This window comes from Macrobrachium nipponense, chromosome 5, assembly GCF_015104395.2.
Source record: "Macrobrachium nipponense isolate FS-2020 chromosome 5, ASM1510439v2, whole genome shotgun sequence".
In the NCBI taxonomy this organism is placed as follows: domain Eukaryota; kingdom Metazoa; phylum Arthropoda; class Malacostraca; order Decapoda; family Palaemonidae; genus Macrobrachium; species Macrobrachium nipponense.
This window is the reverse complement of record NC_061107.1, coordinates 111617290-111632344: the sequence shown is the minus strand read 5'-3', so window position 1 is coordinate 111632344 and position 15055 is coordinate 111617290. Positions and strand designations below refer to the sequence as shown.

The following is a 15055-nucleotide window of genomic DNA, read 5'->3' as shown; positions in this document are numbered from 1 at the left end:
GAATACTAGCTTAGATTTGCTGTAGTATTTTATAATACAGCAATATGAGAATACATACAATATTATTAGATATAGTGAAGTAATGTATAAATTTTTTAAGGATTTATGGAAAAGATGCATAAATAATAAAATAACACCATGCATTTTTCGGAAGAGTGGCGGACAAGAACGAACATGAAAAAACATCCTCTGACAACGTGGAGGGTAGTTACGAATGCTGCCTTAATTTGTATCATATTTATGTACAAAAATAGAAATACCCTATACATAATATATTTTCTTACACATTTTAAAAATAAGAGCATGAACATTTATAAAATCGACACATCGATTGCTAAATTTGCACTCTTTTCAACTCTATATCGTATTTGATAACGTGAAGGGCAGTTTTAAAAGCTGCCATAGTATCATATATCTGTGCCGAATTAAAAATACCCTATACATAATACATTTGCATACACATTTTAAACATTAAATATGAACATTTATTAAATCAACAAATGATCCGCCAAATTTGCACTTTTTTTAACTCGTATTTTCGGAAGAGCGGCAGATGTCGGCTTACAAGAATGAACATGAAAACATTTTTGATAACGTGAAGGGCAGTTTCAAAAGCTGCCTTTGTATCATATTTATGTGTAAAAAATAAATAAAAATACCCAATACTTAATACATTTTCATACACATTTTAAACATAAAAGCATGAACATTTATAAACCGACACATCCATAGCTAAATTTGCATTCATTTAACTCTATATTTTTGACATAGAGCAGCATCAGAGGCATATATTTTACCCTAATACCTATGTAATAACTCTCCATACAATTTTTTAATAACATTTGCATAACCTTTATTGGCTGAACGGTATTTCTACAAATGTATGTACTCGTTAGACATAGTGGTACTAGTAGCGCTGTTGACCGAAAATTGTGCCATAAAAATACCTTAAAAATATCTTATTTTTTTAATAGATGACAAACATGCCGTAAAACCGATTCGCCGTTGAGCGATTGCGCGAGTAACCGCGGGCCGCCTGTATTTACATTGTTGATATTTAAAAATTAGTAACTATTTTTTATAACAAAAAATAGATTTAGCTATGAAAATAAAATGTAAATAATTAGTAAATATTTTAGATATGGCTCAATGAACTTGAGACCCCACAAAATCACTTATAACTGCCTGTTTTAATATACCAGACACCAAATATACCTTAAACTATCATTCTAAAACACTGAATATCATTTAAAAGTCATCTTACAACATTACCCTTAAAAATATATGGCTTACAACTAAGTGTGAACACATCCTACAAACTGCTATTCTTACAAGACAAAATCTAATTAGTACTACTAAGTTATCCCCATTTCCAGGCACGAACATTTTTTTCATAAAGTATTCAAGCCTTACTGTTTTGTTTTAACGTAGATAGGTGTAACATTGGTACATCATTTGGTGAATGTTTTTTAAGAAAATAAAGTAAGATTTATTGAGATTTTGCTGTTTACATTATTATTATTAATATTTGAAAAGTAGCAAATAATTTTTTATTATAAAAAATTTATTTATTCATGAAAATAAAATTGAAATTATTAGTGAATATTTTCTAGATATGCTCTACGTTGCTCCATGAACTTGAAACCCCCTCTAAAAACTCTGATAAAACTGTCTATTTTAATAGTTCAAACACCAGATGAACCTTAAACTTAAATTGTCATCCTAAAACACTTTGATATAATTTCAAATTCGTCTGACATTATCATTAAAAATGTATGACTCACAGCTACGCGTAAAAACTCCTACAACTGTTACTCTTACCAAGGCGAAGACTAATCAAGTTACCCCTAGATTCGGGTACACACATTTTGTTTCATACGATATTCAGGCCGTACCATTCTTTTATCGCAGATAAGGGTAAACGTTGGCAGTACATCGTTTGGTGAACGTTTTTTTAATAAAAAATTTTTATTGGTATTTTGCCATGTTTACATTTATATTATATTTGAAAATTAGTATATAATTTTATTAACATAAAAATATATTTAGTCACGAAAATATAATGAAAATAATTAGCAAATATATTTTAGATATGCTTTGCGAAAAAATCTGCAAAGGGTAAATTTTCTGCTAATTATGTGGAGTTAGTTCCACAGAAAAATTTGTGAATAGGTGAAACCCACAAATCCTGAAGTGCAAATAGTTGGGGTTTGGTTATATATAGTTTCAGGTATCACAGGACAATTTCTTAGTATTATGTTTTTCTTTGCATTAGCTTAAATATGGTTATCAGTGCTTATGAACAATAAAAAATATGAAATCAATCAACAAGGTTTACTTTATGATTGTAATAATGAATGTGGAAGCAGTCTGCTAATTTTGATTGCATCAATGTATGCACAATTACAGTAATTCTAAATACATGTTTTAGGATTAATACAAATAATGTTTTCCTGAAATGAAATTATTTTCATTGTAATTTTGCTTCTTATTTTTACAGATTGCGTATACGTTCTTCCTTTGCCTTTTTACTTATTTGGTCTTAGTTAACATTACCAAAGAAGCCACAGTGGATTGAGTGGTATGTCATTGCTTACATAACTACACTTCTTTTTGAAAAAGTACGAGAAATACTCTCTACAGAACCTGTTGAGCTCAAGTAAGTTGCAGTCAGTTATGTATGACAATAGGAAAACTTAATTGTAGTATTTATTTCCCTCGCAGGAATTTTACTGTTTCATAATTGCCAAAATTTATCATGGCTTTACAGTAGTTAGGATAGAGGGGCCAGCAATTCCCAAGAGTTTCCAAATCATGTAAACAATCCCTTGCAATCTGTCTATGATTTTTTTGCCATTATTATAATTTTTAAGGGATTTTGACGTAAGGAAAAATCTATTTCTGGGCGATTGTCTCGTGTCGCCAGCGAAATATCCTTTAATCTATTATTTCTAGGGTAAATGTACTAACACATACCAGAGAATAAATAAATAAAGAAAAAGGTCAGTATAACTGACTCGCTCCCCCACCCTCCAAGAGTAGGGTGTCGGTATGAACACTATGGCGAGTGAGACCACTACCACGAGCCAAATGCCAATAGAATTCTCCCACTACAAAATCCCTCCAAGAGGAGAGCCGACCCACAGGGTGGGCAGCAAGTACTACTACTACTCCATCCCATGCTGCCGACTGCTGCGCCTCTGGTGGCCATCCTGAAGTTAGCAGACAATCTTGGGCGAAGGGATGGGTAGGGCGGGATTTCGCTGGCGACACGAGCCAATCGCCCAGAAATAGATTTTTCCTTACGTCAAAATCCCTTTCTGGGCTCAGCTCGTGTCGCTGCGCGAAATCGTACCAGAGAAATAGCACAAGATTGTAAATCTAAAATAAAATCAAATAAAATAAAATCCAAATAAAAGATAAAATAAAAGTAAAAGAATATAATTGCTAATAAGGATACATATACACAGTGATACAAAATAGAAATATGCTTAAATTACACTTAATTCTAATAATATTTCTTAACTTAAGGTAATTTACATATATACAGAGGTAATATGGCTTATATGTATCAAAATGGTATCTGTGTAAAGCTATGTATCAAAATTCCAGAGCAATTAACATAATAAGGTGAACAAAACAAACTCAACAATAATAATATATAAAGGAATGTATATGACTTAATATACAAAACCCGTAACCATTACAATTAAGATGTATCCCCTAGCATAAAAAATAAGGGGATGACATCCATGAGATCAATATCCGTAATCAATTGTGAGTGTCCCTAGCAAAAAAATAAGGGACACCCACCATATCATCATAAAAGCAGCTAAGACACAAGGTGACCGTAAATGAACCAGGCAGGAATAGACGAAACTGTTTGGGTGAGGCAGGTAGAAAGGAGGACTGGATCTTCTACTAAAGATTAGTTAGAGTCAGGGGAAACTATGTTACCCGCTGCTACTGCTGAAAATTTCAGAGCTTCCAAGGACTTTAGGTAATGACGTTTGAACACTGTCGGCGATTTCCATCCAGTATACTTTTTCAACTCATCGAAGTTCATATGTTGGAAATAGTTAATTGAGTGGCTACTGCCCTGACATCATGTGCTTTTGGGAAAGAGTCAGGATTGGCTTGTTTAATGAAGTACAGGATTTGTTGCCTGATGCCTTTAATAGATAAAGTGCCACCTTTTTCTCTCTTAAAGAGAGGACCCGATGAGGATGAGGAGGTCCTGGACAGAAAGGCTTGTAAGGCTGAAACTGGGCAAAGAGATACATCTTGTGGAAGGGGTAGTACCTTCCATGGTTCCCACCTCATCAAAGGATCTTCATTTTTGCTATAAAGCTACGTTCCGGAGAAAGTAGCACTTCCCCTGTGGGAAGGAACTGAATATGATCCGGATCTCTGGATAAAGCCGACAGTTCTGAAATTCTAGCTCCTGAGGCCAAGCTTAATAAAAATAGAGTTTTTCTTAAGAGCATTATAAACGAGCATGTGTCATTATCGGTTTCTGAAGCCAGTTTTAGAACATCGTTTAAGAACCATGATACTGACGTAGGCCTTACAGAAGGTCTAAGTCTAGCACATGCCTTGGGAATAGACGAGAAGTAGGAATCCGTCAAGTCTATGTTGAATCCAAATTGGAATATCTTTTTCAAGGCTGACTTGTTTGTTGTAATCGTGCTAGCTGCTAACCCTTTTTCAAATAGGGATCTGAAAAAGGATAATAGCTGAATTAATTGTCATGATTCTAATATCTGATTCTCTCAGGAAGATTGCTAACTTTTTGACAGCAGCATCATACTGTCTCAAAGTTGAATCCCTTTTATCGGATTCCAAGAAGAGAATATTCTGAGGGTCAATATTTGCATCCCTTTTCGCTGCAAACTTCATGAAATCCATAAGTTAGGGTTTTGAGAATCCCTGAGGTAAGCGAACACAGTCTTCGTTTGTACTGACTGGGAGAGCCTGGGATTGGGGATCCGAAGAGGACGAAGACCCAGTTCACCAGAATTAGGGGATACAATTGCTCTTCGGCCAGTCTGGGCTACTAGAGCCACTTGACCCTTGAATGTCCTGAGTTTGTTTAACACTTTCATGAGAAGATTCACTGGAGGAAAGACATAAATCTTCTCCCAGTTGTTCCAGTCTAGAGCCAGGGCGTCCGTGGCATAGGCCAGAGGGTCCAGGTTGGGGGCCACATAACACGGGAGTTTGTGGTTCGCTTGAGATGCGAAGAGATCCACCTGTAGACCTGGAACTCTCTGAAGGATCCATTGGAACGAGCTGTTGTCCAGTGACCATTCCGACTCTAGGGGCACTGATCGGGATAGAGCATCTGCTATGACGTTTCCTCACTCCAGCTATATGAGTGTAGGAGATGCCAACTGAACTTGTCTGCCAGGGAGAAGATGGCTACCATGACATGGAGTTTAGATGACGTGACTTGGAGCCTCCTCTGTTTATACAATGTACTACCACTGCGCTGTCCAGGACTAGCTTTATGTGGGAGTACTTTGGCGGACGTAACCTTTTAGAGTCAAGAACACTGCCATTGCCTCCAGTACGTTTATATGGAACTGACGGAACTGAGGTGACCACGTTCCTTGAACCTTCTTGAACTGGAATATCCTCCCCAACCGCGGCTTAAAGACGCGTCTGTGTGGATGGTGATCCCTGGTGGAGGAAACTGAAGGGGCACTGACACCGACAAGTTCTTGACTTTCGCCCACGGCCGGAGTCGATTCTTTAGAATAGAGGGACTGAGGATAATTTGTCCCTGGACCTGACATTTGCTCGTGAGCGCCAGATTCTGGTTAGGTCTTTCAGTTTGGCTTTCATTAGGATGTTCGTCACTGATGCAAACTGGAGCGAACCCAGGATCCTTTCCTGAGTCCTTCTTGACGCCAGTTTGTGACTTAGAAATTGCTTGAACTGACTTCGCTATTTTCTTCCTCTTGGTTGATGGAATCGACAGAGTATGGGAGGATAGATTCCATTGAATGCCCAGCACTGAAAGTTTGACTCTGGAGTGAGTCTTGACTTGGTCCTGTTTATCTTGAAGCCTAGATATTCCAGGAACTGAATCACTTTCAGTGTTGCTTTGTTGCATTCCTCGACTGTTGAAGCCCAGATCAACCAATCGTCGAGATACGCTACTACCATAACCCCTTGCGACCTGAGTTGTTGCACTACTACTTCCGCCAGCTTCGTAAACACCCTGGGTGCTACGTTGAGCCCGAAAGGAACTACCTTGAAGGAGAATGTCTGGTCCCCTATCTTGAAGCCCAGATAACGACGGAAGTGTCTTGCAATAGGGATATGATAGTAAGCGTCTGTAAGATCGATAGAGGTGGTGACGGCCCCACGGGAAGTAAGGTCCGCACCTGCGAGATCGTGAGCATCTTGAACTTGTCGCAGCGAATGGCTAAGTTTAAGCGGGACAAGTCTAAGATTACCCTTCTTTTTTGTGAGCCTTTCTTTGGCACGCTGAACAAGCGTCCTTGAAATTTTAACCTTTTGACTCTCGCTATAGCTCCTTTCTGAAGGAGATCCTCCCGGCGTACTCCGTCAGTTCCTTGGAAGGAAGTTGGCGGAAAGGTCTGGATGGAGGTGGGTTCGCTAACCAGCTCCAACCCAGGCCTTTTGAGACAATGCTCTGAGCCCACTTGCTGAAGTTCCACCGGTGGCGAAAGTGAAACAGCCTCCCTCCTACCTGAATTTCCTCATTGGTTTCTGGTAGCCTCCTCGGCCTCCTCTGAAATGTTTTCCCCTATTAAAGGGACCTCCCGATCCTCTCCCACGAAAGGAACGCTTACCTCTGCCTCCCTTACCCGAGCGGTCATACTTCTGTGAGGCTTGACCCTCGAAGACCTGGTTGTAGGCCGGAGAGAGGGCATAAGAGGTGGAGGGCTGAGGTGAGGAGAGATAACATAAATCGGCTGCGACGAGCCTTTGAGGTGGAAGGTGGGCTGTTTGCACTAAAGGAACAGCCGGAACTTGCTGAGAGAAGCGTGGCTGCTTCTTCTGGTAGGGCTGGAAACGTCTAGGTTTCCTTTGAGCCTTACCCTTACCGGCTGGTCCTGTCGTCTCTTGGCCGTAAGACCCCAACGGTCTTTAAGGCTCTGGTTCAATCTTGTAGCCTCTGACTGAACCTCCTTAACCATCGCTTCTGGGAAGAGGTCTGCTCCCCAGATGCTTGACGTGAGCAACTTATTCGGCTCGTGCCGAATTGTTGCCTCTTGTAGGACATGTTTCCTACAATTCGTCCTAGCAGTGGCGAACTCAAACTGTCCAGACTGCACCGTTTGAGTCAAAGATTTGGTAAGAAGCTTGAAGAGCGGTTCCGACCCATAGGCAATGGTAGCCCACCTCCGCGGTCATAGCCATGGAATTAATAGACCTGGCTAATCGCGATTTGGCATCAAATTCCGCCTGAATAAGGCTATCTGGAAGCCTAGGTAGCTTCTCACCAAACTGCTCCATAGCACAGTCTGGTTTTGAGTTTGCCAGCTGAGAGGTGTTAGGATAAATCTTACCCACAATTCACCGGCTGAAGGAAGCAACGGAGATTGTAGGATCCTACTTCCTTCAGTTGAGGCATGGAGTCCCCCTTCTGGGCTGCTGGAATAGTAGTCGTCGCGATCTTTGTCAGGAAAGGGAGCGGGGTACTCTCTTACCCTCGTAAAGATCGTAAACGGACTCTTAAAAGGTTGGATTTTTCGTGTTGGAACAATCCATGTCCTCTAGACACCTGAGCCATTCTCTTTGAGCCTGGTCACGCGAATAGAGGACTGTCTCCTTTGGTACTTTATCATCCCGAGTCATGGCTGCGGCTGTGAGCCTGGCGTAGCCTATAAACGGGGGCTGAAGGTCTTCCGGGTAGAACTCGAAGTCCTCAATCCTCCGAGTTCCACATTCCGGGATAGAGATTTAGTCCGTCTTGGAAGGGGGCGTATGACGCTACTCTCCACGGGTTGTTCATTGAGAACGGAGGTAGAGAGTCATACTGGGGGAAGATTGAGCTCCACCTGTGCTGAAAGGTGGAGGAGAAGCTAGAGGAGCTTGGCTCAGTCCGGCTATGATGTTGTCCTGAGAAGTAATTCTATCAGACAACCGAGAGATCATTTGTTCCATGCTATTTTTCAGAGACCCAACCAGATCTCCCACTTGTTGTAACAGACCAGTGTTGGAGTCCAAAGCCGGAGCTGTAGCGGAGGTGGAAGGGTGGCTCTGAACTGGAACCAAGGGTAGCGAAACTGACGACTCCGCTGGAGTGCGAGATCTCTCCCTGGAGGATCTACTCCTCGAGGACTTAGAGCCGGACCCAGAAGCTTTAGATCTCTCTGCTCCGAGGTTCCTAGTCGGAAGGAATTACGAGAGGAGGATGATGCCGAAGTCGTCTTCTTAGACGACGACGACGTCTTCGTCAAGGGGTTTTCAACCGCTTGACCTTTGACCTTGGGTCTAACTGAAGCGTCAGGAGAAGTATAAAGTTCATTACCCGTAAAGCCTTGAAGGATGGAGAGGTTGAGGAGTAGAAGAACCAGTTGCACCCAAGGGTATCCTTGGGTGTCCAACGAACTTACCTCGACCAACAGGTCGTGCTCACCTACCATAGGTGGTTCCACATTAATGTCAAGCGTCGCGACTTCCGAGGAGATGTCCTGGCCTGGTCCGACAACGAGGCAGCCAGCTGTTGCTGGATGAAAGCGATAGTCGGGTGGGGCCGCCTCTGCTGGGTCGACGTAGCCTGTCGCCTTGCCTCCGGGGTAAGATTAGTACCGCCAACCTCTTCTCAAGGATGTAGGCATACCCTTGGCGGCGTTCTTCCCGAAACCGCCGACCCAGGCCCGCAGGGTTGCCAATGCGGTATCCCTCACAGCCGGAGCCTGGAAGAGAGGGTATTGATTAGATTTAAGAATAACTTAAAACTAAAATCAACTTAAAGCTTAACTTAAAATTATAGGGGCTATAAGACCCCTTGAATTTTACCTTAAGTTAGTAATTAATGTAAAACTTAAGCACTAAAACAAAAGAGAACCAGTACCGGAGTTGGAATACTTACCCCGTCTAAGAGCTGGCTCACCAGATCGTAACAGATGGTACACGTCTCGTGGTACCAGACCTGGATGTCCCCGTGCGGAGTCGCGCATGGAGCATTTGGGAACCGGTAAACTTCGTGTTCCACAAGGCCTGAAGTGTGCGGCGCATCCGGATGCTCACAGTTGGTGGTCTGTAAGTGAAAAGACACATGAGTATCTTAAAGACTATCACTTACAGGCTAAAGGACAGAAGAACTCCGTTGCATGCCGGAGCTCGGAAAAAATTTGGGCATAACCCCTCCCTTAATCGCCTGAATAGGCTATAACCCCGAGATATCGGTGAGACAGGTAAGGGAGGGGGATGGTTTAAGGTACTTAAGATAAACTTAATAGTTTAACCTAACAAAACTTAAACCTAAAGCTCGAACGTACCGGACTAAATCCAGTGCGTGGCGGAGTGTTGTAACTCAGCGAGACGGAGAGGTTAGAAGGGACCAACTGTATGTTCCGGTCCACTCTGCTGGGTGGACTAGCACCTTTCCGCTGGATGCCAGGACTCCGGTGGTAAAGGAGCCCTAGTAAGGTGGGAAAGAGCGAGAGGACATACAGACTCAGGCTAGCAACGGAGCGACGGGGTAGCAAAGGAGGGGGGAAAGGCCAGTCCCCCCCCACCTTACCATCCGGCCGGGACCGAGAAGCCGGAGAGGTCGAGTCCAGTCTGGGTCTGTCCCGTCCCTCTACCCCCTCCGCCTGGGGGGAGAGAGTGGAGGCAGGCTCGGGTAGCGGAGCGAGCATGGGACAGACCCAAACCCACCCCCCCGACTCTATGGAAGAGCGGGAGGGGGGGAAGGTGACTGGACAGGCGTCTGGCTGCCTCGTGATCATGTAGGACCACGAGGCGGTAAGAACAAAACAAAAACAACTAAGCCTAGAACAAACCAACTGATCAGAGAGATGCTATCGGGAAGCAACTGAACTGATGAGCGGTAGCATATAGGCCCAATGGACCGTAACCAACTGATCAGAGAGATGCTATCGGGAAGCAACCGAACTGATGAGCGGTAGCATGTAGGCCCAATGGGCCATGACCTAGGCTAAGCAAGCCAGACGCCTAACTAACCTAACAAATATCATAAATAAAACAAATGAATAATAATAATGAAAGAAAGAAAAACACAATAGTAGGAGAAAAAATCCAGGAGTGTACGACTAACCCGAAGGCAAGTCTACCACTCAAGCTAGCCGAGGCCGATACTAAGAGCCGTGGCTAGGGTCTGGATGGAAGGAGCCTACATAAGGTAAAAGACATGCATGCATGACAAAACCGTGTAGACCGTACCCTAAACCAAAGCGGCATAATAAAATAGAGCGTACATAAGTAAGGGGATGTTCTGGGTATGGGTGACCAAGAACGAACCCACCACGAGGCAGAACCATGCTGCCATGCTTCCGACCTAGAGTTCGTATTTATACCTAAAAAACGGCAAATACGGGCTCAGGGCCGGAAAAAACCAACTAGCAATAAACACTGAGTACTTAACTTAGCTGCTGCGATGGCTGCACGCTCCATGGTAAATAAATCCAAAGAAAAGGCCACAAAAAACACCGAGAAAAAAAGGGCACGTGTGAATCGTGTGCGCTAACTGAAAAGGATGGCCACCAGAGGCGCAGCAGTCGGCAGCATGGGATGGAGTAGTAGTAGTACTTGCTGCCCACATGTGGGGTCCGGCTCTCCTCTTGGAGGGATTTTGTAGTGGGAGAATTCTATTGGCATTTGGCTCGTGGTAGTGGTCTCACTCGCCATAGTGTTCATACCGACACCCTCTTGGAGGGTGAGCGAGTCAGTATACTGACCTTTTTTTTCTTTATTTATTTATTCTCTGGTATGTGTTAGTACTTTACCCTAGAAATAATGATTAAAGGATATTTCGCGCAGCGACACGAGCTGAGCCCAGAAAAAACTTTTTGACAGATTAAAGATATTTTTATGAATGTAACTTAGTACCTATGTACAATTAAAAACTTTGTACTAAAAGGTATTTGGTGATACAGTCACATGGTCACTGAGCAGCACAGTAGAGAGTGCTTCCTCTTAGATGAGGGGATAGAAGAATAAAAACAAAACGAACAAAATAGCTGTAAAAGATAAATGGTAATGCACAGTAATAATCACTGTTACCAAGTATTGTCCTATATTACTTGTAGTGATGCTCATAGTATATGTCTATAGGGAACAAGTCTAATCAGTTGGCTATTGAATAAACTTTTGCATCTATGCATACTATAAATAGTAATCATGCACTAAAAATAAATTATTGTACACTGAGTTCATATCTTTTCTACATCCACTGTCTATCTCTTTCTTCAAGAGTTTTTTACTTTTTTTATGAATTTAAGAAAGCAATACATAACTTTTACGAAAGCCTATGCGTTAATTGCCTTGGAAAACTAGCCTCTGCTAGACATCTTTACTTTTTTCAGATTAAAAGCATGGAGAAAATTTATCTCAAGATAAGTAATATGAATGAAAAATATGGCATATTTGATGTTCTTTGTGTATTCTGTGGTTAATTGGCTAAAGAGCTTTCTTTATTAAAATGAAGTGTGATGTTTTACTTTAGTAAATATGAAAGTTAGGAAATTATATATACTATTTATATATATAATTTTCTAGCTTTTTTATTTCTTAATCTAAAACTCCCCATTAACAAAAGGCCAAGAGTACGATTATAAACATTAACTTGTCCCAGCTCATTTTTCCAAATTATTTTCACAGTACAATAGTGCTTCATTTATTCATTTTCATCTTATCTGGAACTTGAGATGATCCTTAGGGTTCTCCGCACCACTGTATATATAGTATGTATAAAATATGTGTACAACCTATAGAAATAAAAAAAAAAACTCAGATGTTGGCAGTGCTGCATGGGCAGAAGTAGGTAATATATACTGCCTATAGTCATAAACATACTGAGAATGGTATATTATGGGGATTGTAGGCCAGGGTAACATTATAAGGAAGCAATGAGCTGAGCCGGGAGGGCGCTCTTATTTACATGGAAGCTTTTGCGACTGTTACCTGTTTGGTTAAAACCATCAGCATGACCAACTAAATTTTTTTTTATTGCTTTGAGTGGCTGAGTATTGTGGGGGTAGGCCAGGTAAACACTTGTGGAGTGGGAGAGCTGAGTGGTTAGTGTTTTGGAGACCTTTGACAGCTTTGACTGTCTAATGTCATTTAAAGAAAATAGTACTTTTTGTTTTTCATGTAATTTAATTTTAATATTAAATAAGTCTCCCTGAAGTTGAATCACCTGAATTGAGGAACTTAAAAAGACAATGAATAGTATTGGTATAAAGTGCCTAGTTGTACTATTGTGTCAGAATTTTTTTGGCCTATCAGTGTCTTAATTTGTGTGCATGGCAGGGGAGAGTGGTGATGATTCAGACAGTGGGATGGTCCGACGGTACATGTCCTGGAAAACGTAAGGGGCCCTCAGCTCCAAAAAAATCATGTGAAATCGTGAGTTTGTTTACCATTGACACTGGACTGTGTTTGAGAGCTGACGCTTACTCTAGTAGAGGGGTTAAATTTTGTGGTTTTTTCATATCCAATGTAATTTTTTGCATTTGAATCGTAAGGTGTGGTGCAGTGAATATGATAAGGGTGTTGATTATCAGTTTGGGTGTGAATTTGTACTGTATGACGAAGATATTGTAGCTGTTACCCACCTGTAATCTCGAAGGACTTAGGGCTGAGGGTGTCATCAAATGGTAATGACTTGTGAGGGATGGTTCGGACAGTCTAGGGTAGGGATGATTTGGACGTGTCCAAATCATCCTTCCTAGCAATGCTTTACTAATTATGAATTCCAACAAAAAAAAAAAAAAAATTTACACTAACAATATTTACATTATATTTTGTGTATATGCATTCATTAGCCCTTCATTACCTTATAAAGCACTTTATAAACCCATCATAGGACCCCTCATTACAACAAAAAAATAGCCTATCCTTTGCTTCAGATTATTATAGTTCCTTGAAGCCTATCATGGGATGAGAGTACAGTAGTTCCTCAGGATACAAAATTAATCTGTTCCGAAGCGGTGTTCGTAACCTGATTTTTTCGTATCTTGAACCACATTTTACATGTAAATTGCCTAATTTGTTCCAAGCCCTACAAAAACACCACAGTAAATTTTGTAATAAAGCTAATTTGACCAATATACAATGAAATACAACAATTTGGACATTCAATACCTAACCTAACTGTGATTACCTGTAAATAAAGGTTATTAGTGTACAGGGTACAAGAAATACTGTACGTACATATGTAGTAAGATGTGGAACCTTACCTTTCGAGTGAGGCGATCTCCAAAAGTGGCGACAGAGGAGGAGGACAAATGGCAGAAACATGAACACTTAACTTTATGAAACACATTAATAAATGACAGAAAACATTACACTAAACTTTACGAAACACATTAACAAATGGCAGAAAACATTAACACTTAACTTTATAAAAAACATAAGATTAAATTTCTTTTTTTTTTCTTTTGATTTTACATTTTTTTTGGTACTTTTTTATACTTTACGTTTTTTTTACAAAATTTCAATTTCTTCGCTTTCAACTTTATTGTTTTTTCGTATCACTTGGATCTTCCTGTTTGCTTACTCCTACTAAAGGCCTCTTTAAAAAATAACTATCCAAGGAAAATTGCTTCTGCCTGCTTTTCACATGTTCCTGAAATGACTCAGGCAAACGTCATCGAACTGCGCAAGCATACGACCTGTGTAAGCCTTTTTGGGGTGTCTCTTTTCTACAAATGATTGCACTTATGAAAAGCAGCTAGAGCATCCTTAATTTCTGCCGTTGTCATAGGGTCCTCCTCCTCCTCCTTGTTACTGCTAGAGAACTCTTCTTGAATGACGTTATGTTGCATGGCATCCAACTCCTTTAGGTCATCCTCGTAAGCTCCTCTGGGTGCTCCTCGAGAAGGTCATTGATGTCGTCCTCGTCAACGACCAGCCCCATGGGACTTGCAGAGTGCAACGATCTCATCAAGATGGTTGCGAAACAGTTTCAGGATTGTCAATTGTTTCTGAATCTGCATCAGCTTCGCCCACATTGAATCCCTCGAAATCTCGGGCGGATAGGGCATCAGGCCAGAGTTTCCTCCACGAAGAATTAAAGGTTCGCCTCGAAACCTCTTGCCAACCTTGATCGACGAGTTGGATGCATATGACAACTTCAAAATACTCCTTCCAAAACTCACGCAAGGTGAGGTTTGTGGTATGGGTGATGTTGAAAACATCTCTTGAAAAGATGTTTCGTATACAGCTTCTTGAAGTTTGATATCACTTGCTGGTCCATGGGCTGGAGGAGAGGGGTGGTGTTAGGCGGGAGATAAAGAACCTTGATAAAAGAATACATTGTACTCTGCTAGGATATCTTCCTCGAGGCCAGGAGAGTGAGCAGGGGCACTGTCCAACAACAACAGCAGGCATTTCAGAGGGAGGCGCTTCTCTTCCAAGAATTTCTTCACTGTCGGGCCGAAACACAGATTTACCCACTCTGTGAACTAAAGTCTCGTTAGCCCTCCACATCACTGGAAGCTTCTCCTTTAGCACTTTGTGCCTTGAAGGCTCGAGGAGTCTCCGAATGATACACAAGTAGGGGCTTCACCTTACAATCCCCACTGGTGTTCGAACAAAGTGCGAGCATACGCCTGTCTTTCATAGGCTTATGCCTGGGTAGCTTCTTCTCTTCCTCCGTGATGTAGGTCCGACGAGGCATTTTTTCCAAAAAAAACCAGTCTCATTACAGTTGAAGACTTGCTGAGAACTGTAGCCTTCGTTGATCGTCATCTTGTCGAACGTCTTAATAAAGGCTTCGGCTGCTTTCGTTTCCGAGATGGCAGACTCCTCATGCTACACCACCGAATGGATGCCAGTCCGTTTTCAGAATTTTTCAAACCACCCACGAGAAGCCTTAAGTCTGGGG

The 15055-nt window shown here is 41.5% G+C and overlaps 2 protein-coding genes across 14 annotated transcripts in view; one reads left to right on the top strand and one right to left on the bottom strand.

Annotated features, from left to right (window-relative positions):
- The window catches only part of LOC135215320 (transient receptor potential cation channel trpm-like), a 39675-nt gene extending 37022 nt beyond the window's left edge, over window positions 1–2653 (top strand). Inside the window, exon 5 of the mRNA XM_064249883.1 lies at window positions 2501–2653. The gene's annotated coding sequence lies outside the window, so the exon portion shown is untranslated. The remainder of the gene's footprint in view (window positions 1–2500) is intronic.
- LOC135215595 (transient receptor potential cation channel trpm-like) overlaps window positions 1–15055 on the bottom strand; it is a 655531-nt gene that overhangs the window by 174046 nt on the left and 466430 nt on the right. The gene's annotated exons all lie outside the window — the stretch shown is intronic.